This window comes from Haematobia irritans, chromosome 1, assembly GCF_050003625.1.
Source record: "Haematobia irritans isolate KBUSLIRL chromosome 1, ASM5000362v1, whole genome shotgun sequence".
Classification (NCBI taxonomy): domain Eukaryota; kingdom Metazoa; phylum Arthropoda; class Insecta; order Diptera; family Muscidae; genus Haematobia; species Haematobia irritans.
In genome coordinates, this window is record NC_134397.1 from 195391919 (window position 1) to 195416602 (window position 24684).

Sequence of the window (24684 nt, forward strand, 5' to 3'; positions counted from 1 at the left end):
CAAGGGTGGCCGCTTCTGAACCATTGTGTTCCTACGCAATGCTAATATTCCCTGCCCAGCTCACCAAACATACAGGAACACAAATTAATGTCCGTCCGTCAATTTTTTTTTTTTTGGAACTCGAAATGATCGATTCGGATTTTTTTTTTGTCGCTAGGCACCTTGACATTAATTTGGTATTATTGCACAGAGGCGACGGCTTCGATACATTTTGTACCGAGTACAATTCTCGCTAACCAATAGCATATGTCACTAGAAAACAATCAGCAGCTTTGAAAAAATCTTGTGCGATTTCAAAGATGTGGTGATTACGCTAATGATTCCCAGCCAAAAAAGCGAGAAATTTTAGTAACATAAGGAAGACTTGTTCCCAATTTTTTTAGGACAGATTGTACTCACTTAAATACAATTGCTTTTATGTAAAGATATCCATTTTAAAATCGAATCGTCTATTTCATTGAAAAGTTGATAGAATTTTGGTCAGAGAAAAAACTTTGTTTAAACAAAACGTCATAGACGAATATGTGAAATTTGCGGACCTCTGTTAAAATCGTATGTCTTTGAAGTAAGGAAAATTTTCTGTAGAGTAAAGAAAACCATATTTGATTTAAAGAAGTAATCTTTCAATTAACTGAGACATTGAATCTTTTGATTAAAAATGAAAAGCTTAAAAAATAGGCTACGACTTCTTTTGAGGATTTTGAATTATTGGTTTAAAGTTTTTTGTTTTTGAAATTAAGAAAGTATTTTTTACTTTAAAGTATCTTTTACAATTTGGATTCTGAAACACTCATTTATTTGTACGCGAATCGCTCTGTTAATATATCGCAAAATGAGAATGAACATTTAATATATTTTAATTTTATAGAGCCTACATTTACAGCTAGATAGCTTGGAAAGATGTCTTTATTAAAAAACGCGTTTTTGGCTCGGAAGGTCGAAATCTTAAGATCAAAGTACACATTTTTATTTGGTGCTTTTTTTAATTTTCATGACAAAAAAACAAGTAAAGATTTTGGAGACAAATAATTAAATCACCAATGCTTGGGAAACTAGCTTTGTGTAATGAGCTTAACTGAAGTTAAAAATGTTATTATGAATTGCGTGCCAAATGTTTTCAGTATAGATAGATTTTGATAAAGGGGAAAATTGTCTACCAAGTTAATAATAACAAAATTTTTCAATTTCCTCAAAATATTACCCATTTTAATTCACCCATTATGGAGTAGTATCATTTTCACAATAAAGAAAAAAAAAAAAAAAAAAAAAAAAAAATATATATATATATATATATATATATATATATATATATATATATATATATATATATATATATATATATATATATATATATATATATCCCTTTCCGACCTATAGCCGATCCACGTGATAGATTTTCCTAAATTTTTGAATTCTGTTATTTATGTGTACATAGAACATTTTAAATTAATAAGTTTGTTCAGTTTGATCCTGTATCCTGTTTTTTCAGGATACGCACAATTGTTGCCGTCCGGTAAATTCCGGTAAAATTCCGGACGTAAAAATATCAAAAAACACAAAATAATCACGAAGTTACTGTTTGCATACAATATTTAATATGTTTTCTTATTGAAAACAGTTGTTTGATGAAATATTCCACAACTTAAATAATTTTAATTTATTTGCAAACTTACATCTTCCACTAATTTTTACAAACGCGCAAAGTACACTGCTGAAACTACAAAATTAATATAAAAAACAAATATTTATAACGGTTTTTCACATTCTTAGACAAAGAGAGAGCATATACAATTATTTTTTTGCCGCTCTTATCGCAGTACCTCATATATTAAAGAAATTATAGAGACTTAAACTTACCCGCACAATTGTGCGTACACGGTCGGAAAGGGATATATATATATATATATATATATATATATATATATATATATATATATATATATATATATATATATATATATATATATATATATATATATATATATATATATATATATATATATATATATATATATATATATATATATATATATATATATATATATATATATATATATATATATATATATATATATATATATATATATATATATATATATATATATATAAATTGCTTACATTTTTCTCTGTGTATCTGTTAAAAGGATCTTTGAACTAAACAAAGTGACAATCTGGCAGCATTGTTGGCAAAGCTTATTAATAAATTGTTGATTTATATTTCCAAAATAGAGAATTACACACACATATATATGTCAAATAGAAGACAAGTTGAGCTTAAGAATTCAGTGTAAAAAGAGAAAAAGGTACAAAGCAAAAAGATATTCAACATTCTAACTCTAAAAGGATACAACCATGTTTACATGTTTGGACACACACTCCAACACACTAACATACAATAGAGCTACACCTAGTACAATCATATAAATTTCCCCGGAGTTATATGACAGGAGATGGATAACAGTAAAACAAATAAGAACAAGTGGTAAAATTGTGAAAAAGGAAGAGAGAGAGAGAACAACTGCCTGTTTGAAGAGTAAATGAGTATAACAGGCGAAAGTTATTTTATCTTGTGAGAGTGGTAAAAGGAGAAGAAGAAGAAGAGAAACTCTTTATGGCTTTGTGAGCACCACCAAAAAAAAAAACAAGACATGACAACAAATACATATCACACAGGCTCGCTCGCTCGCTTGCTCACTCACTCACACACACTTACCTCCATAACATCACACACAGAAGAAAATTTCCCCAATTGTTTCTTTTAGCCAGAGTTCTTGTGTTTTTTGGGGAGAATCAAATTTACAGGAAATTTTTATGTGCGTATGTGCGGGAAAGTGTCTTTTCATCATCATCATCGGCTGGCGAGAACTTTTTGCCAGATTCTCAGCGCATACGAATCCGAACCACCACGGAAAGCAGTAGGTGCTCTGCTACGTTTGACAGGGCACAAAACTTTAAAAAAATATATACATACATATATACATATATAAAAATCTCTATATAAAAAAAAATATATATAGAAAAAATACAAGATTAATGAAAAGAAAAAAACTAATTAAATATGTTATAGTTTAATAAAGCATAAATAATATTTATAACCAAAAAAAAGTGTTTAACGAAGTGAAAAAAGAAATCTTTAAGTTCAATCGCAATCGCAAAAGGAGAAAAAATGTCTATGCAATGCAAACGAGAAAAATGTAATATAACAAATTTTCTTCTTTTTTTCCTCCAATAAGTGTGAGTAGTGAGTGGACGACGGGGTTGTGTATGTGTGTGCGTGTGTATACATGCGTATGTGTACAACATTACAATGTATACTTGCTGGGTGCCTGTGGATGTTCCTTCACTGATGTATATCGTTCCTCCGAATTCCATATGTTTGTGTGTGTGTGTGTGTTGTGTACGCGTTCCTGTGTGGTTGTGTGTATAGAAATAATTCAAAGGAAAGTTTTTTTTTCTTCAAGTATTGTGCATAAAAAATTTTCTATACACACAAAAGATGAAAGCTAAATAATTTTCTTTATGTTTTATGAATAGTGAATTTAAGACCCAATTTAATGAATTAAAGAATTTTTAAAATATGGTAATTTTTTACCCACATAAAGTTTATAATCCCCTCCGCAAATAAGCAAAAATAATTTAATGCAAAAAAATTCACACAAAGTTGTACAAACAAAATTGTTTTTAACAATTCGTGAAAAATTATCCATACAGAAAAAAAAAGTTATTTCAAATAAATTATACATACAAAAAATTGTGAATCCCATAGCCATCAGCAGTGTGTGTCTATATAACCCCTCCCCTTGGTTCTTGGGGAAAAGCAACAATTTTTTATTAAAGTTACATTGAGTTAAATCGAACGATTCCAACAAAGAAAAGAAAATGTGCAAAGATACAAACTACATATATATTTTACCTGAAAACACATAATAAAACTTAATATATTAATAAATATTTCCAAGTTATATGAATTTAAAAAAAAATCCAATAGAAATAATGGCAATAAAAAAAAACGAAAATAAATTAAAATCCATGTCAGCAGTGGCAAAAAAAATCGAAAAATTCTCTATCTATTGCGATTTATTTGAGCAGAGATATATACGATAGTTCTGTCAAATACGTTATGTTCTCTCATTTACTTAACATCTCTTTTACTCTCAGACATTCTCTTGAATTTCCCCAAAGTTTTTCTTCTTCTTGGCGGGTCATTAATTTTTTTTTGGGGGATTTTTCTTTTATACAATTCATTCACCTGTGTGTTTGTGGTTAGTGTTTTAGTAGGCATATGGTGCGAGAGAGTGAGTGTGAAAGATAGAGAGGGAGAGAAAATAAGTTTTAAAAGAGCTGTCATAGCCTTTAATAATTTGGTGTGGTGAATTTTGAATGCAACAACGTTGAGAGCAGATTTGTAAACATTTTGACAGACAATTATTTTTGGAAGAAAAAAGAAAAACAACAAAATGTTCTTTGTCATTATCCGATCTACCTACTATATAGGTGTGTGTGTGTTTATCTGATGTGGTGTTGACAAACGCTTTTGCAATAATTGACGTTTGTTACTAGCCACAAATGAGAAATTCTTATAGATGAATAATAATTTCTAATAATTTATTTTTCTAAATATCCATAATAAGTAATTTAAATGAATTTTTTTAAAAATATAAGAGAAATTAATACATTGTAGACCTACATATGTATACACTATGTATATGTGTATGAATCTGTACTAAAATAAACCCTTTTTCCCACAAACAAAATTGCAGATTAGCAAAGATTTCTTCTGTGCTTAATCATAATTGTAAAGGGTGATTTGTTAAGAGCTTGATAACTTTTTTAAAAAAAAAACGCATAAAATTTGCAAAATCTCATCGGTTCTTTATTTGAAACGTTAGATTGGTCCATGACATTTACTTTTTGAAGATAATTTCATTTAAATGTTGACCGCGGCTGCGTCTTAGGTGGTCCATTCGGAAAGTCCAATTTTGGGCAACTTTTTCGAGCATTTCGGCCGGAATAGCCCGAATTTCTTCGGAAATGTTGTCTTCCAAAGCTGGAATAGTTGCTGGCTTATTTCTGTAGACTTTAGACTTGACGTAGCCCCACAAAAAATAGTCTAAAGGCGTCAAATCGCATGATCTTGGTGGCCAACTTACCGGTCCATTTCTTGAGATGAATTGTTCTCCGAAGTTTTCCCTCAAAATGGCCATAGAATACATGCGTATGTGTACAACATTACAATGTATACTTGCTGGGTGCCTGTGGATGTTCCTTCACTGATGTATATCGTTCCTCCGAATTCCATATGTTTGTGTGTGTGTGTGTGTTGTGTACGCGTTCCTGTGTGGTTGTGTGTATAGAAATAATTCAAAGGAAAGTTTTTTTTTCTTCAAGTATTGTGCATAAAAAATTTTCTATACACACAAAAGATGAAAGCTAAATAATTTTCTTTATGTTTTATGAATAGTGAATTTAAGACCCAATTTAATGAATTAAAGAATTTTTAAAATATGGTAATTTTTTACCCACATAAAGTTTATAATCCCCTCCGCAAATAAGCAAAAATAATTTAATGCAAAAAAATTCACACAAAGTTGTACAAACAAAATTGTTTTTAACAATTCGTGAAAAATTATCCATACAGAAAAAAAAAGTTATTTCAAATAAATTATACATACAAAAAATTGTGAATCCCATAGCCATCAGCAGTGTGTGTCTATATAACCCCTCCCCTTGGTTCTTGGGGAAAAGCAACAATTTTTTATTAAAGTTACATTGAGTTAAATCGAACGATTCCAACAAAGAAAAGAAAATGTGCAAAGATACAAACTACATATATATTTTACCTGAAAACACATAATAAAACTTAATATATTAATAAATATTTCCAAGTTATATGAATTTAAAAAAAAATCCAATAGAAATAATGGCAATAAAAAAAAACGAAAATAAATTAAAATCCATGTCAGCAGTGGCAAAAAAAATCGAAAAATTCTCTATCTATTGCGATTTATTTGAGCAGAGATATATACGATAGTTCTGTCAAATACGTTATGTTCTCTCATTTACTTAACATCTCTTTTACTCTCAGACATTCTCTTGAATTTCCCCAAAGTTTTTCTTCTTCTTGGCGGGTCATTAATTTTTTTTTGGGGGATTTTTCTTTTATACAATTCATTCACCTGTGTGTTTGTGGTTAGTGTTTTAGTAGGCATATGGTGCGAGAGAGTGAGTGTGAAAGATAGAGAGGGAGAGAAAATAAGTTTTAAAAGAGCTGTCATAGCCTTTAATAATTTGGTGTGGTGAATTTTGAATGCAACAACGTTGAGAGCAGATTTGTAAACATTTTGACAGACAATTATTTTTGGAAGAAAAAAGAAAAACAACAAAATGTTCTTTGTCATTATCCGATCTACCTACTATATAGGTGTGTGTGTGTTTATCTGATGTGGTGTTGACAAACGCTTTTGCAATAATTGACGTTTGTTACTAGCCACAAATGAGAAATTCTTATAGATGAATAATAATTTCTAATAATTTATTTTTCTAAATATCCATAATAAGTAATTTAAATGAATTTTTTTAAAAATATAAGAGAAATTAATACATTGTAGACCTACATATGTATACACTATGTATATGTGTATGAATCTGTACTAAAATAAACCCTTTTTCCCACAAACAAAATTGCAGATTAGCAAAGATTTCTTCTGTGCTTAATCATAATTGTAAAGGGTGATTTGTTAAGAGCTTGATAACTTTTTTAAAAAAAAAACGCATAAAATTTGCAAAATCTCATCGGTTCTTTATTTGAAACGTTAGATTGGTCCATGACATTTACTTTTTGAAGATAATTTCATTTAAATGTTGACCGCGGCTGCGTCTTAGGTGGTCCATTCGGAAAGTCCAATTTTGGGCAACTTTTTCGAGCATTTCGGCCGGAATAGCCCGAATTTCTTCGGAAATGTTGTCTTCCAAAGCTGGAATAGTTGCTGGCTTATTTCTGTAGACTTTAGACTTGACGTAGCCCCACAAAAAATAGTCTAAAGGCGTCAAATCGCATGATCTTGGTGGCCAACTTACCGGTCCATTTCTTGAGATGAATTGTTCTCCGAAGTTTTCCCTCAAAATGGCCATAGAATCGCGAGCTGTGTGGCATGTAGCGCCATCTTGTTGAAACCACATGTCAACCAAGTTCAGTTCTTCCATTTTTGGCAACAAAAAGTTTGTTAGCATCGAACGATAGCGATCGCCATTCACCGTAACGTTGCGTCCAACAGCATCTTTGAAAAAATACGGTCCAATGATTCCACCAGCGTACAAACCACACCAAACAGTGCATTTTTCGGGATGCATGGGCAGTTCTTGAACGGCTTCTGGTTGCTCTTCACTCCAAATGCGGCAATTTTGCTTATTTACGTAGCCATTCAACCAGAAATGAGCCTCATCGCTGAACAAAATTTGTCGATAAAAAAGCGGATTTTCTGCCAATGTCTGAAATCCCACGTGATCTGTCAAATACTAATGCATGAAAATCCTAACCTCAAAAGAATCACCCTTTATAAGGCCATATATATACGAGATTAGACAAAAACACTTGGTAATATTAAAGAATATTGCTTGGGAGCCAAGCATTTTTCTTTGCATGATTATTCAAATTGAAAAATTGTAGAATGTCCTTATTTGCTGTATTCTTGAGCAGCTTTGGTTAGGACACTGCTTTAAAAGTTAATAGCAGAAAATTGTGCTCTTAAAAAATAATGTAGGATCTTATACCTCCACAACAACCGATTTGTTCAAAAGCAAATAATACGTATTGAAGGCAATCGTTGTCAAGTTTGGTATTAATTCCAGCTTACCAGGTATACCGGTATGAAATGAGCGTTTTTTCATGTAGCACCAATTTTCCACACTTTTGGATCTTTCCCATAGCTTTTAAACGGTTGGAAATTGTTTGTTGTGCTTCCATTTGCTTTTGGCTCAAAGTGTTATCTCCATCTAATATCGGCGTCTTCACAATTTTTTGGTGGTCTTCCACGTTCTTCATTATTTTGCATGTTGCTTCTGATAGAGCATGATCACCATATGTCTCGACAAGCATTCCATGTGACTCTATAGCACTTTTCTTCAAATGAAAACTAAAAATTAATGCTTTCCGCAAATCATCTCTTTCTGGTACACAATTCGACATTTTTAACACGATGAAAAAATGTGATGTTGTGTGTTCAATGACTTGATGTATATGAAATATTTTTCACAGATGTCATAGCAAGCAAACAAAAAAAAAAACAAGTATATACAGTACTAAGTTCGGCCGGGCCGAATCTTAAATACTCACCACCATGAATCAAATATTAGGGTTTCCTTTGAAATTTCAGGAGGGCTTGAGGACTTGGGGACACTTCCCGAAGATAAATTTAAAGAATTCACCTATGAGGACTATATCAGATTCTGGATTTATAAGAACCATTTTTGTTTGAATTTTAGAGGAATCATTAACATCTCTTGTAAGTGTGCAAGAAAATTATAAAATAACGTCTTGATTTGAAATCTTAAATCTGTAGAAGTAAAATCTGGAAATTTTACATTGAGTTTCAAGCAATTTTCATGATCAGTGCGCCTTCTACACCCTCAAGAAGTGAAGTCGGTCTATATGGAGGCATTACCAAATGGACCGATAAAAACTTAATCCGATACACGTTTTTGTGAGCCTAAAATACCAGAATATTTACAATTTCAGGCAAATCAGATAAAAACTACGGTTTCTAGAAACCCAAGGAGTGAAATGGGAGATCGTTCTTATGGCGGCTATGCTAAAATATGGACCGATACTCACCGTTTTCGGCAAAGCTCTTTATGACCCGAAAATAATTCTAGATTTCCAATTTCAGGCAAATAGGATAAAATCTTCGGATTCTAGAAGCCCAAGAAGGAAAATCGGGAAATTGGTCTATATGGGGGCTATACCAAAATATGGACCGATACTCACCATTTTCGGCACACCTCTTTATGGTCCTAAAATACCTCTAGATTTTCAATTTCCGACAAATTGGATAAAAACTACGGTTTCTATAAGCCCGAGACCCCAAATCTGGAGGTCGTTTTATATGGGGATCATACCAAAACATGGACCGATTCTCACAATTTTCGGCACACGTATTTGTGGTCCTACAATACCTCCAGATTTCCAATTTCAGGTAAATTGAATAAAAACTGCGGGTTCTATAAGCCCAAGAAGTAAAATCGGAAGATCGGTCTATATGGGGGCTATGCTAAAATATGGACCGATACCCACCGTTTTCGGCACATCTCTTTATGACCCGAAAATAATTCTACATTTCCAATTTCAGGCAAATAGGATAAAAACTTCGGATTCTAGAAGCCCAAAAAGTAAAATCGGGAAATTTGTCTATATGGGGGCTATACGAAAATATGGACCGATACTCACCATTTTCGGCACACCTCTTTATGGTCCTAAAATACCTCTAGATTTTCAATTTCCGACAAATTGGATAAAAACTACGGTTTCTATAAGCCCGAGACCCCAAATCTGGAGATCGTTTTATATGGGGATCATACCAAAACATGGACCGATTCTCACAATTTTTGGCACACGTATTTGTGGTCCTACAATACCTCCAGATTTCCAATTTCAGGTAAATTGAATAAAAACAGCGGTTTCTATAAGCCCAAGAAGTAAAATCGGGAGATCGGTCTATATGGGGGCTATACCAAAATATGGACCGATACTCACAATTTTTTGGCACACGTATTTGTGGTCCTACAATACCTCTAGATTTCCAATTTCAGGTAAATTGAATAAAAACTGCGGTTTCTATAAGCCCAAGATGTAAAATCGTGAGATCGGTCTATATGGGGGCTATACCAAAACAAGGACCGATACTCACCATTTTTGTCACACCTCTTTATGGTCATAAAATACCTCTAGATTTGAAATTTCAGGCAAATTGGATAAAAACTACGATTTCTATAAGTCCAAGACCACAAATCGGGAGGTCGGTTTATATGGGGACTATATCAAAACCTGGACCATCTTCGGACTTGACCTGCTTGCAGACAAAAGACGAGTTTGTGCAAAATTTCAGCTCGATTGCTTCATTATTGAAGACTGTAGCGTGATTACAACAGATAGACAGACAGACGGACATCGTTATATCATCTTAGAATTTCTCCCTGATCAAGAATATATATACTTTATATAGTCGGAAATCGATATTTCGATGTGTTACAAACGGAATGACAAACTTATTATACCCCCATTCTATGGTGGTGGGTATAATAAGGGCTCGTTCACAACAAGTGTTCCCTATCGAGACATTTGTATTAGAGTTGTGCACGTGAGTTATAGTTTATTCACGTTCACGCACTCTCACGACGGAAAAAATTTTACTCACGCACGATATTGTTTGGTAGGAGTTACGCTCACGCACACTCACGAAAAGAAAAATTGTACTCACGCACGAAAATACCGTGACCCACGAAAAATATCGTGACTCACGAATAATTTTATGAGCAATTTACCTTAGGGACGTGTCTGAAAACATGAGCATGATTAAAATCGAGAGGATTATTAAGCTCTTAACATCCCAGGTATCCCAAAAATTGTAAATGAATTCAAATCGTAATCGTTTTATGTCCGTGGGCTTGATTATTTTCGTGAGCGTATTTTTCCGAAATTCGTTACTCACACACACTCACGTAGAAATTATTTTCGTGACTCAGGCTCACACACGATCAGCGTGACTCACGGCTCACACGTGTGTCACGAAAATGTTCGTGAGTCACGACAATTTACCCAGTAAAAAATACTTCAGCAGTAAGAGTTTAGTTGCGCTTTTTGGTATACAATAAAGTAGGCAGTGCATACACACTGCATGTATCGGTGACAATAACGTAAACGAGTAATCAACTAGTTTATGATCATTCGTTTACGTTATTGCAACCAATTCATGCAGTATATGTGCATGAAAGGTAGTGCTGTTTTCCTTCATACCACCCAGCAAAAAATATTTCAGCAGTAAAATTTAGTTGCCCTTTTTGGTATGCAATAAAATAGGCAGTGCATCACTCTGCATGTATCGGCGGCAATAACGTAAACGAGTAATCAAACAAGTTTATGATCATTCGTTTACGTTATTGATACCAATTCATGTAGTATAGATGCGCGAAATATAGTGCTGTTTTCCTTCATACCAATAACAATATTGCTTACTTCTGAGCAATATTATTGAAATAAGCAATTATATCAGCGCTACGTAGAAGCTGCTATAAATCGGGACATCGCCCACAAAAATCAGCGCTGATTCGGTTGTTTTGTAAGCAGTTGGTACTGCCTCTCTCCCTTACAATCCTGCTGAAATAGTGCTCCATTTTCTGCTGGGTGGTCGCAATCTGAATCTATATAGATTCTAGTGTCACGTGCACACCTCTAATTTGTATCTTGACGCTCACTTCATACCGGTATACCTTGTATTAGCTCGTAAAGAGACTACTTTTTTATCACAAAGGGATTTTGTTTGGCTAATATACGAGGATTGTATCTCATATTTCGGGATTAGAGAACAAAAATAAATATTTATTATCGAAAATTGCTTTTCCAATTGTCGAAGCACTTTTGCCACTTTGATTGAGTTATCACCGAAACATGTATTGTGGAAGCATCAACCGCTTCTTCAGATGTCGAAAACGTTAGCTTCTCATTTTATTTTTTACGTATGGAAATAAAAAGAAGTCATTCGATGCCAACTCCCCGGTCTAACAAAGAAAAACACATTTTTTGTAAAAATTCGTTTTCACGCTTCGAAGACGGTTCACCGGTCGCTGTCCACTCAGCCGACTGTCGATTGGACTCAGGAGTGTAGTGATGGAGCCATGTTTCAGCCATTGTCACATATCGACAGAAAAACTCGGGTGTATTACGAGTTAACAGCTGCAAACACCGCTCAGAATCATCAACATGTTGTTGTTTTTGGTCAAATGTGAGCTCACACGGCACCCATTTTGCACAGAGCTTCCGCATATCCAAATATTGATGAATGATATGACCAACACGTTCCTTTGATATCTTTAAGGTCTCTGCTATCTCGATCAACTTCATTTTACGGTCATTCAAAATCATTTTGTGGATTTTTTGATGTTTTCGTCGGTAACCACCTCTTTCGGGCGTCCACTGCGTTCACCGTCCTCCGTGCTCATTTCACCACGCTTGAATTTTGCATACCAATCAATTATTGTTGATTTCCCTGGGGCAGAGTCCGGAAACTCATTATCAAGCCAAGTTTTTGCTTCCACCGTATTTTTCCCTTCAGAAAACCGTATTTTATCAAAACACGAAATTCCTTTTTTCCATTTTTTTCACAATAACAAAAGTTGCTTCACAAAATACGCTCTATCTCACAAGCTAATTGACTTACAGACGTCGAATTTTGACACGAATCATTTGAAGGTTGGTACTACATAAAAATAATATGCATTTAATACTAGGGACGCCATCTATGTGTCAGACCGGGGACTTATCAGCCAGCCTGTTATAATGCGGATGACCCATCAAATTGATGGTTAGAGTGCTCAAAAAAAAGGTTGCTTGAGGTGATGTGTGAGAGCTCCATTGGCGTGGTGAATTTCTTGGAAGAAAACAATTTCTTGGAAGAAAACTAGCAAATAAATGATTGTGTACCAATCCGAATTGACTGTTTTGGGTAATGTACCCTGACATACTCAGTTTTTCCGAAAACAATAGGCGATCATTTGCTTGGAAATGATTCAGTCGCTATAAACTTTTGTTGGATTTGGTTCATCTTGAAACACCCATATATGCAGAGAAGAAATGTGATCACATCCGAAAAAAAGTTATTTTTTAGTCAAAGATAAAAGGGTTATTGAAATCCGATACATAGTATCCGAGAAAATAACATGGTTGCTATAAACATGTTACATATTTGCTATCCAAAAATAACACTTTTTCTCTAGGAGGTGATCATATTCCTTCTAGACGGCACAGACTGCTGTTTACTTTCGGGCTCATATGCGTAAATCGAGGATTCATAATCTGTTACGATGTCATAAACGTGTTTCAAAGTACTGCGATCGTAGTTTTGGAGCATTTCTTTCGACCAGTTAACAAGAGCCGTTGTTTGACCGATTGGCAAATTGTATGAGATCCAATGCTAACAATTATTTTTTGGCGGTCAAATGTTCAATCCATAATGAATGTAATAATACCCAAGATTGTCTCATTCTCTGCCACCTCGGTTGAATTCACCATACCATAGATAAACATTGGTCCTTGGCAGAGCTTCATCACCAAAAATTGAATTCATTTGGTACCTGGTTGGTACCTGGGCTTTGCGGTGACCTTTTGAGGTATTTGGTGTTGTGAAGGAGACACATTTTCACATCCCAGGCCGTGGACCAAAATACTGTATCATACAATGCATTATGCCTGGTCCATCAAGGACATGAGTTTTCAGTTGGCCTGGGGATTTCGAAAACTCGACACTGATTCTGTTTCTGGAGTGACATAGACCCAGAACCTTACTTTGCAGGCGTCGCTCCTGTGATGAAAGGACGTATTTCGTAGGAAATACCAAAGAAGCCCGATAAGGACAGATACTAAGTGCTACTTTTTTCAGAGATGTATGGGCTGTAGAGAGTGAGTTTTCACCTACGTGCAGACGTCTAGCTAGAAGGAACTGGTACGTAGCCTCCATAAGGCGAATAGGACTTGGCAAATACGTTGAAGAACAATACTCTATTAAATGCAATTGCCCACAATCGTTTATGCAGATCCTACACATAAAGAAAATTTCATTAAAAGTCAGTCAACGAAAAATGTTCATTTCTGTAACGAAACATTTTCATTAATACAATGAAAATATTTGTTAATAGTAGGAAACGTTACGTTAATTTGCAGAAAATTTGTTATATTAACGAAAAAATTCGTTGTATTAACGAATTCGTTTCATTGGCTGACTTTTAACGACACATTTCGTTAATATAACGAAACTTTTTCTATTAGTGTATATAACACCCAAAAAACTGTTTTATAGGAAGAATGAAGAATGCACGAAAATTGAACTAAATTTTACTCCACATTTTGAGATTTCCACAAAGCGCTGTTAAAACCAGGAAATGTTAATGCCCTGTAAATTTTTTCCAATAAAAATAAGTTAACTTTGGCGTTAGTTTAACTACGGAAATTTTTTTCTGTGTAGATACAAAAAATTCAGATTAAAAAATAGAGATTCCTTATGTCAAATATCGAGCCTGCAAGTCTGATGAGTTCTAGAAGTCATCTCGGAATCTGATGGGCTTCAGGAGTCTCAAGCAGTCAAACCTGGATTTATATGGGGACTTTACATAAAAGTGGTATCATCCATCCCACCTCAATAAAAATCACCTGTACAAAGTTTCAAACCGATATCGGAAACTTAGGGCGTTTTCATTACGCAAAAAAATATGTTGCCTTGGTGTTAAACTACTTTTTTCCTCATTGTATTTTCGCTCAAGTGATTGCGTCATTCCAAAATTATTGTTAATTCATGATATTATGAGGGATACAGGACCCAAAAGCTATAACAGTGCCCTTCATATTTTGCAATCAATTTCAAGAAGTTTGCACCTTGTTTTACCAATCGAAATCGCCATTAATCTATTACCGCAACTAGAGAACTGTTCCTAGTTTTTTCATTGTTTTTCGACCCGGATTTGTCCTGTTATGCTTGACGTATGAATCAATAGGGGATGTGGGTGATTTTTAATGATGTGGGATAAGTCGTCCATGACCACAAAAAAATCTTCAATTTGTATATTAGGAAGTGAATTTCGCCATATGTAAAGAAATCTAACGATTTCGGAGATAATAAAGGTTTTCAACTGCTGGCTCCAGGATACTCTTTAAGGGCGATGCGCGTAAAAAATGGTCAGCGGTAAAATCAGTTAGGTTAGGTATAGTGGCTGCCCGATATTTCAGGCTCACATAGACTATTCAGTCCATTGTGATACCACTTCTCTCTTATCACTGAGTACTGCCCGCCCGATTCTATGTTAAGCTAAAAAATCAAAACAAAAAAAAATCTGTTAAATCGAATGGGTTTTCCGATACCTTCAGGACCAATAGGTCATCATTGCTTGGAAGGGAATTTCTCCATTTTATAGCAAAATTTAAAGATTTCGAATATAATCCGGTTTTGAACTTCTAGGATACTCCTTAGGGGCGATGCTTGCATAAAATTGCCTGGGGTCAAATCAGTTAAATCGAATGGGCCTTTCGATACAGGGGACCAATAGGTCACCATTGTTTGGAAGTGCAAGACGTGTTTCAAAGTACCGCTATCGTATTTTTGGAGTATTTCTTTCGACCAATCAACACGAGCCGCTTTTTGAGTGATTGACAATGCGATATTAAATGTATGCTGGTCCCACTAATACCTAAGGTTGTCTCAATCTCACAGTTGGTACCCAACATCAATGGTTTTCGGACCTACAGTTGATCTTGAACGGTATTCACGAAATTCGTCTTGGAGTGAATTACGACCTCCATTGAATTCACCAAACCATCGATAAGCACTGGTCCTTGACAGAGCTTCACAGCCAAAACATGAATTAAGTTCATCGATGCACTGTTGTTGAGTTAATGACGTCGAAATTTGTAAAAAATAATCCCACGATTTAATTTATTTTATTTTTTATGCAAGATGAATCTTTTAAGTTGCTGTAAACAACATAAGTAGTGCTTTTATGTCAAAACGTTCTGGGTACGTATAACCTCAAAATGTCAAGATTTACGATAGAGCTGTCAGATTGCAGCACTAGGGTTACTCAAACCCGCTAAATAAATGGCAATCCGGGTAAAAACATCGACAATTGATCGACATAGTGGAATACTTCTCTACTCTTCCATAAACTGACGATTTCTAAATTCGTTAAGAGCATTTGTTTTCTCTCTAGATGCTACTAGATGTCGTTGTGTGTGCGCAATATTTGAAGTAAAACTGATGTTTTATCAACATACTATATTTTTATCAATTCCTTAATTGTTTTTTATCGATGAAATAGCTACTTTCTAGAGACAAGTCTGAATGGCGTGTTTGTTATTACTTATAAATTAGTTTTTCAAGTATTAAATTCTCACAAGTGTCCCAAACACTACTGAAGGTTTTGATAAAGTTTTAGCGATAGACGAACACTTTTATACGTGCATTTCTTATGGGAAGCCAAAAATTCGCGACGGCAAACCCTGACAGCTAGAGACGTATCGCCGAATTAAAATCTATTCTAATATGCCAACACCATCTCGGAAAATGAGATGGTGTTGCCATAGCCATCAAATTTGTGAACTCATCACTAGTTATTGATGCCTATTTTCTTGAAATAACTCAATAAATAACAAGACATTACATGTTTTTATTTATCTTCAAGGTAGAATGTTGAAAAATCATGGTATATTGAAATCGAAAATAGTCGGAAACAAGAAAAGAGGACATTTTTGCCGACAAGTTTATTGTATTTGTTCGTCGCGCAAAAATGTTTCGACTGACACCTATCGCTACGATTCCGTTTACACTCACAATCAGTATTGCCAGGGACATTTTTCGGATTACCCTACAAGGCCAAAAAATTCCCTATTTTCGCCTACATTCCCAAAAATTTTCCCTACAATATTTTTCGTTAAATTTAAACGAAATTTACAAAACTAAAATGATTCTATGTACTTTATTATCTTAAAACATATATAAAAGCAACATAAATATATTACGAAAAAATAAATTTTTACGGTTGCCACAGTTGGTAGAATTCTACCAGTAGTAGATTTTCTTTCTGTTTGGTAGATTGGTAGAATTCTTGATGTTTTGGTAGATCAAATCTATATTGAAATAAAATTTTGGAAAACGTTTATATAAAAATAAAATTTTCGAAAGTAAATAAAATTTAGAGAAAAATTAAAATAAATAAAAAATAAAAATTAGAGAAAAAATTTTATAGAAATAAAATTTTAAGAAAATTTTCTACTGAAATAAAATTTTAAGAAAATTTTCTACTGAAATAAAATTTTAAGAAAATTTTATATAGAAATAAAATTTGAGAAAATTTTCTATAGAAATAAAATTTTGAGAAAATTTTCTATAGAAATAAAACTTTGAGAAAGTTTTTTATAGAAATAAAATGTTCTATTGAAATATTTGTTTGGTATTATTTTCTGGTAATATTTTCTTCAAATGGTAGATTTTTGTGGCACGAGTGCAGCAAATTTTGAGAAAATTTCCTTTAGAAATAAAATTTCGAGAAAATTTTCTTTAAAAATAAAATTCCGAGAAAATTTTGTACAGAAATAAAATTTTGAGAAAATTTTCTATAGAAATAAAAATTTGGGAAAATGTTCTATAAAAATAAAATTTTGAGAAAATTTCTATAGAAATAAAATTTTGAAAAAATTTTCTATAGAAATAAAATTTTCAGAAAATTTTCTATAGAAATAAAATTTTGACAAAAATTTTCTATAGAAAGAAAATTTTGACAAAATTTTCTATAGAAATAAAATTTTGAAAAAATATCCTATAGAAATAAAATTTTGACAAAATTTCCTAGAGAAATAAAATTTTGAGAAAATTTTCTATAGAAAAAAATTTGAAAATATTTTCTATAGAAAGAAAATTTTGAGAAAATTTTCTACAGAAAGAAAATTTTGAGAAAATTTTCTATAGAAATAAAATTTTGAGAAAATTTTCTATAGAAATAAAATTTTGACAAAATTTTCTATAGAAATAAAATTTTGAGAAATTTTTCTATAGAAATAAAATTTTGACAAAATTTTCTATAGAAATAAAATTTTGACAAAATTTTCTATAGAAAGAAAATTTTGAGAAAATTTTCTATTAAAAGAAAATTTTGATATATAAAAGATATATATATAAAAAGAAAATTTTGACAAAATTTTCTATGGAAATAAAATTTTGACAAAATTTTCTATAGAAATAAAATTTTGATAAAATTTTCTATAGAAATAAAATTTTGACGAAATTTTCTATGGAAAGAAAATTTTGAGAAAATTTTCTATTGAAAGAAAATTTTAACAAAATTTTCTATAAAAGAAAATTTTGAAAAAATTTTCTATAGAAATATTTATTTGGTAAGATTTTCTTCAACTGGTAGATTTTTATGGCACGAGTGTAGAAATAAAATTTTGAGAAAATTTTCTGTAGAAATAAAATTTTGAGACAGTTTTTTATAGAAATAAAATTTTCTATAGAAATATTTGTTTGGTATTTCTGGTACGATTTTCTTCAAATGGTAGATTTTTGTGGCGCGAGTGTAGAAATAAAATTTTGCGAAAATTTTCTTTAAAAATAAAATTCCGAGAAATAAAATTGTGAGAAAATTATCTATAGAAAGAGAATTTTCTATAGAAATACAATGTTAAGAAAATTTTCTATAGAAATAAAATTTGAGAAAATTTTCTATAGAAATAAAAATTTGACAAAATTTTCTATAGAAAGAAAATTTTCTATAGAAATAAAATTTTGACAAAATTTTCTATAGAAAGAAAATTTTGAGAAAATTTTCTATAGAAAGAAAATTTTGAAAAAATTTCTATAGAAAGAAAATTTTGACAAAATTTTCTATGGAAATAAAATTTTGACAAAATTTTCTATAGAAATAAAATTTTGACAAAATTTTCTATAGAAATAAAATGTTGATAAAAATTTTCTATAAAAATAAAATTTTGACAAAATTTTCTATAGTCAGTCAATTATTCACTAACCCCAAAGTGATAAATGGTTGATAGTTTTGCTGCAAGTAGAGAATGCTGATGAGGAATGTAGTAATTCCGAAACGGTTGTCCATCCAACCATCTTGCAGTCTACAGGGCTTTGTCCAAATAAATTTGACAAGCATACTTTTCTTCAGTTGGTTAAGGTACTCTTGTAGTTTAGTCAACGCATGGTTTTAAGCTGAAATCAAATCAACAATAATGATTGAAGAATAAATCAACGATACAAACAAAACTAAATTGAAATATTTAAGGTCCATACAGTTTCGTACTCGTATGAATACATTCAGACTGTTGTGATACGTTAGTGGTGAACTTATCGCTTATCACTGAGTGGTGCCCGATTCTAAGTTTAGCTTAATGACAAGGGACCTGCTTTTTATAGCCGCATTGCTGTGAAACGACTTAGAGAAGCTGTGAAACACTCAGAAATGTCACCAGCATTACTAAGAGGGGATAACAAATTTTACGTGTTTGGTCGAAACTGGGATTGAACTCATGGCACTTTGTAAGCAAGGCTGGCGCTAACCATTTCAATATGGTGGCTACCTTTACGCTTAGGAATTTCAATTTGCAATTAGAAGTTTCGGTTAAAATGGTTATGAAAGAAATTAATTTTACAAGATGACAAAAGATGAAAATATTCACAATTAATACTTGTTTCGCACTATCAAGTACGGATAACCTACATTTTACTTATTTTATTTAGATTAATTATCTTAACATTATCTTTAGTATAGGGCTATGAAAATAAGAAAAGTTTGCTTAATTTTGGAACCCTGATCTTTCTAAAAAAGGGGAGAGAAACATTTCTTCTATCCGATGGGGTATTGTTTCCGAGAGGCAATTATTCATTGCAATGCCCTTCTCAAATGCAAACTGAGTAGTGCACTGAAAACAATATTGACCTAATATGAAAGATTATCCAACTTAGATTTTAGGACATGTAATTTACATAATATTAATGGCAAATTTATTTCAAATAAAGAATTTTTATTTAAAAGAAAGTTCATAGTCTTTGCGTTATAAAATAATTTTTTTAAAGATACAAAAGCTAGGTAGATCCCTAAAAAATGTCTTTATTTTAAAGAATCTTGACATTTTTACTTCGGAGTCAATATCTTTAGGGGAAGGTTTAATTCTTTGAATACAAGTAAACTTTTTTTGACATTACTTCCAGTCGGATTAGGGATGAATTATTTATAGGATCTTAGTATGCACTGAAAAAAAAGCATGCCCGGTTCCAAAGATTTTGTCTTTACTTTAAAAAATTAGGTATTGATTCCGAGCAAAAGAAGCGAAGAATACAAGTAAGGATACTTTTAAGACACAATTCTCTTTTAAATTTGGGTTTTGTGTACTTGCTTCTAGGAAGCAAATTTTAATTTTTCGCTTTCTCAGCTTTGTTTTTTCATATGCTTCAAAGTCCTTTAAAACGAGTTAAAGACAACTTTATTTTCCAAATTAAGACTCGAGTTCCAGTAGAAATTATGCTATATTTCAAGAAAAAAACATGTTTAAAATAAAGCGTTGAAAAACATGTCCTATATTTGAACGATTTTTTGCTTTGTAGTCAAGATGCAAAAAGACAACAAATTTAAAGACAATTTCATTAAATTTAAAGAATTTTTCTGAAGTATTAAAGTCAAGTTGACCTTAGCCCAAACATTTTTGCTTTCATGTTATGATACCCATTTTTAAGTCAAATCACTTAATTATAAGGCCAATAAGACTTAATTGAAAAGTTTATCGACTTTTGGACAAGGAAAAAAAACTTTATATTCATTCATATTTCAAAGACATGAAATCTTTGACCTCACGACAATATTTTTTCATTGTGAATTTTATTATTTTCCATACACGTTTCTCTTCAAGTGAGTGTGATTTACATTTGTAAATATACACTGAAAAAAAGCATGCCCGGTCCCAAGGTTAGGTTAGGTGGAAGCCCGATGTATCAGGCTCACTTAGACTATTCAGTCCATTGTGATACCACATTGGTGAACTTATCACTGAGTGCTGCCCGATTCCATGTTAAGCTCAATGACAAGGGACCTCCTTTTTATAGCCGAGTCCGAACGGCGTTCCACATTGCAGTGAAACCACTTAGAGAAGCTTTGAAACCCTCAGAAATGTCACCAGCATTACTGAGGTGGGATAATCCACCGCTGAAAAACGTTTTGATGTTCGATCGGAGCAGGAATCGAACCCACGACCATGTGTATGCCAGGCGGGCATGCTAACCATTGCACCACGGTGACTCCCCCCGGTCCCAAAGATTTTGTCTTTACACTAATGATTTTGGTATTGATTCCGAGCCAAAAAGGAATCGGAGAATTAAAGTAAGGATCCCCTAAGACAGAATTGACTTTTAAATTTTAAGTTTTGCGTACTTGATTCTAGATAGAAAATTTTAGTTTATTCATTTTTTTTCTGTTTTTCTCTTCATGTGCAATTAAAGTCTTTTAAAAAGCAGTAAGAGGAGAGATATTGATCAGGTGAGTAGAATTGAGGAGAAAAACAAACCAAGAAAAGCAAAAGAACAAAGAGAATAATGGTGTCTGCCCCTCCCAAAAAAGATACAAAATAATCAAAAGGAAATTAAGCTCAAAAGAAAGTGAAGAAACAAAATAAATTTTCAGTGAAAAGAAAAGATGATAGATTATTATAGTGTGTGAAATATTTTAAATGGTTATTACTACTGAGTTTTAGTGAATTACATATGAGTGAATGTTAATGAAGGAGGTAAAAGGAAAAGGGGGAAAAATTTGCACAAGAAAACAAAAACAATTTCGATTTATGACAACGCAAGGAGCCATCCAACACATCCAACACATAGACAAAATAGCGTTCAAACCAAATTTAAAAAGCCATGTTTCCTATAGAAAACTTACCAGTTGGTCGTAAACTTCACACACTGAAAAAAATATTGTCGTGAGGTCAAAGATTTCATGTCTTTAAAATACGAATACAAATTTTGCTTAGCATAGAAGACGCATTTCTCTAAAATAAAGTTATTTTCCTTGTCCAAAAGTCGATAAACTTTTCAATGAAGTCGTATTGTCCTTATAATTAAGTGATTTGACTTAAAAATGGGTATCTTAACATGGAAGAAAAAATTTATAGGCTAAGGTCAACTTGACTTTAATAATTCAGAAAAATTCTTTAAATTTAATGAAATTGTCTTTAAATTTGTTGTCTTTTTGCATCTTGACTACAAAGCAAAAAATCGTTCAAATATAGGACATGTTTTTCAAAACTTTATTTTAAAGAAGTTTTTTACTTCAAACATAGCATAATTTCTACTGGAAGTCGAGTACTAATTTGGAAAATAAAGTTGCCGTTAACTGGTTTTTAAAGGACTTTGATAGCATATGAAGAAAACAAGCTGAGAAAGCGAAAAATTAAAATTTGCTTCCTAGAAGCAAGTACACAAAACCTAAATTTAAAAGAGAATTGTGTCTTAAAAGTATCCTTACTTGTATTCTCCGCTTCTTTGGCTCGGAATCAATACCAAATTTTTTAAAGTAAAGACAAAATCTTTGGAACCGAGTATGCTTTTTTTCAGTGCAGTTCTCGAATATAACAGGTTGGCTGATAAGTCCCCGGTCGAACAAAGAAAAACACACTTTTTTGTCAAAATCGTTTTTATTATTCAACATAGTTCCCTTCAAGGCCGATACAACGATTATAACGACCTTCCAATTTTTTGATACCATTTTGGTAGTACTCCTTCGGTTTTGCCTCAAAATAGGCCTCAGTTTCGGCGATCACCTCTTCATTGCAGCCAAATTTTTTCCCTGCGAGAATCCTTTTGAGGTCTGAGAACAAGAAAAAGTCGCTGGGGGCCAGATCTGGAGAATACGGTGGGGGGGGGGGAAGCAATTCGAAGTCCAATTCATGAATTTTTGCCATCGTTCTCAATGACTTGTGGCACGGTGCGTTGTCTTGGTGGAACAACACTTTTTTTTCTTCATATGGGGCCGTTTTGCCGCGATTTCAAACGCTCCAATAACGCCATATAATAGTCACTGTTGATGGTTTTTCCCTTCTCAAGATAATCGATAAAATTATTCCATGCGCATCCCAAAAAACAGAGGCCATTACTTTGCCAGCGGACTTTTGAGTCTTTCAACGCTTCGGAGACGGTTCACCGGTCGCTGTCCACTCAGCCGACTGCCGATTGGACTCAGGAGTGTAGTGATGGAGCCATGTTTCATCCATTGTCACATATCGACGGAAAAACTCGGGTTTATTACGAGTTAACAGTTAACGAGTAAACACCGTTCAGAATCATCAACACGTTGTTGTTAAAATGTGAGCTCGCGCGGCACCCATTTTGCACAGAGCTTCCGCATATCCAAATATTGATGAATGATATGACCAACACGTTCCTTTGATATCTTTAAGACCTCTGCTATCTCGATCAATTTCATTTTACGGTCATTCAACCTCATTTTGTGGATTTTTTTTGATGTTTTCGTCGGTAACCACCTCTTCCGTGCTCATTTCACCACGCTTGAATTTTGCATACCAATCAATTATTGTTGATTTCCCTGGGGCAGAGTCTGGAAACTCATTATCAGGCCAAGTTTTTGCTTCCACCGTATTTTTTCCCTTCAGAAAACAGTATTTTATCAAAACACGAAATTCCTTTTTTCCATTTTTTCACAATACCAAAAGTTGCTTCACAAAAGACGCTCTATCTCCCAAACTAATTGACTTACAGACGTCAAATTTTGACACGAATCATTTGAAGGTTGGTACTATATAAAAATAATATGCATTTAATGCTAGCGACGCCATCTATGTGTCATATCGGGGACTTATCAGCCAACCTGTTATTATATCGGAAATTTTAATTTTCCCGTGTTTAACACTCGAAAAAACAGCAAAATAAAACAATTTTTTATACAAAACATAGAGAGACTGCGTATACGTTTTCTTTCACTTTATAAATCTTTGGCCTCACGACAATATTTTGTTCAGTGTACATCTATTAATAAGACACTCAAATAATACGACTTGTTTGGTTCATATATTATATTACTAGTTTATTTTTATAAATTTTTGTAAGGTTTGGGGAAATGTCCAATCAAATTTTGGTGTACAATTCTCCTTTGAGAATATTCTTCTGGCTGCATTCAAAAAAGTTTACATGGATTTAATGATTATGACCTCCGTCTAAGAATTTTGGTACTAATATTTTTTAAGGCGCTATATATAGATGAGCCAAGTTCGCCTTCTCGCTCCCAGGTTAGGTGAATGATGAATGATGATGAGAGTATAGAGATATTACGTGCGCCCAGTACATTAGTGACATGGAAAGGAATGCCGAGCCTAGTTCGAAATCCCGCCGATAAGTCTAATGGTACAAAAATCCGGTAGATGATGTGTCACCTAACCCGGATTCCAAGTAATATGGACTCCCCAAGAGCAATAGAACAAAAGATACCACTTCTGCTGCAGCCTGCAGTAACAGTCAATGCAGGAACCTATACAACGATGGTTGCATAAAAGTGGCTATTGTGGATGACTCGGGCACGGATCGAAGAATAAACGAGGAAATCTGAAAAAGACTCGGGGGAAAATGTTACAGTTTGAGGTTTCGGAAAAGATATGTCGGAAAGCAGATGATACACCCTACTTTAGCAATATTCAGTCAAAGCAGGGAAATGGAATCCTATATTGCCAGGTAACAGAAATCCTTATCTGGCTAAGAAGAACCTTAGAGGTGCTAGAACTATGGGAAGGAGGCCAATTAAAGGTTATTCCCGAGGTGGAAGTTAAGAGGTAATATACGATGCTAGGTTAGATTAGGTGGGAGCCCGATGTGTCAGGCTCACTTAGACTATTCAGTCCATTGTGATACCACATTGATGAACTTCTCACTGTGTGCT

At 33.1% G+C, this 24684-nt stretch overlaps 1 protein-coding gene across 2 annotated transcripts in view; it reads left to right on the forward strand.

Annotated features, from left to right (window-relative positions):
• Positions 1-2901: 2901 nt before the first annotated feature.
• Positions 2902-24684, forward strand: part of LOC142222357 (uncharacterized) — a 39081-nt gene continuing 17298 nt past the window's right edge. The window contains exon 1 of one of the 2 annotated variants that reach the window (XM_075292471.1): positions 2902-3234. The gene's annotated coding sequence lies outside the window, so the exon portion shown is untranslated. The remainder of the gene's footprint in view (positions 3235-24684) is intronic. The other variant, XM_075292470.1, reaches the window with a different exon arrangement.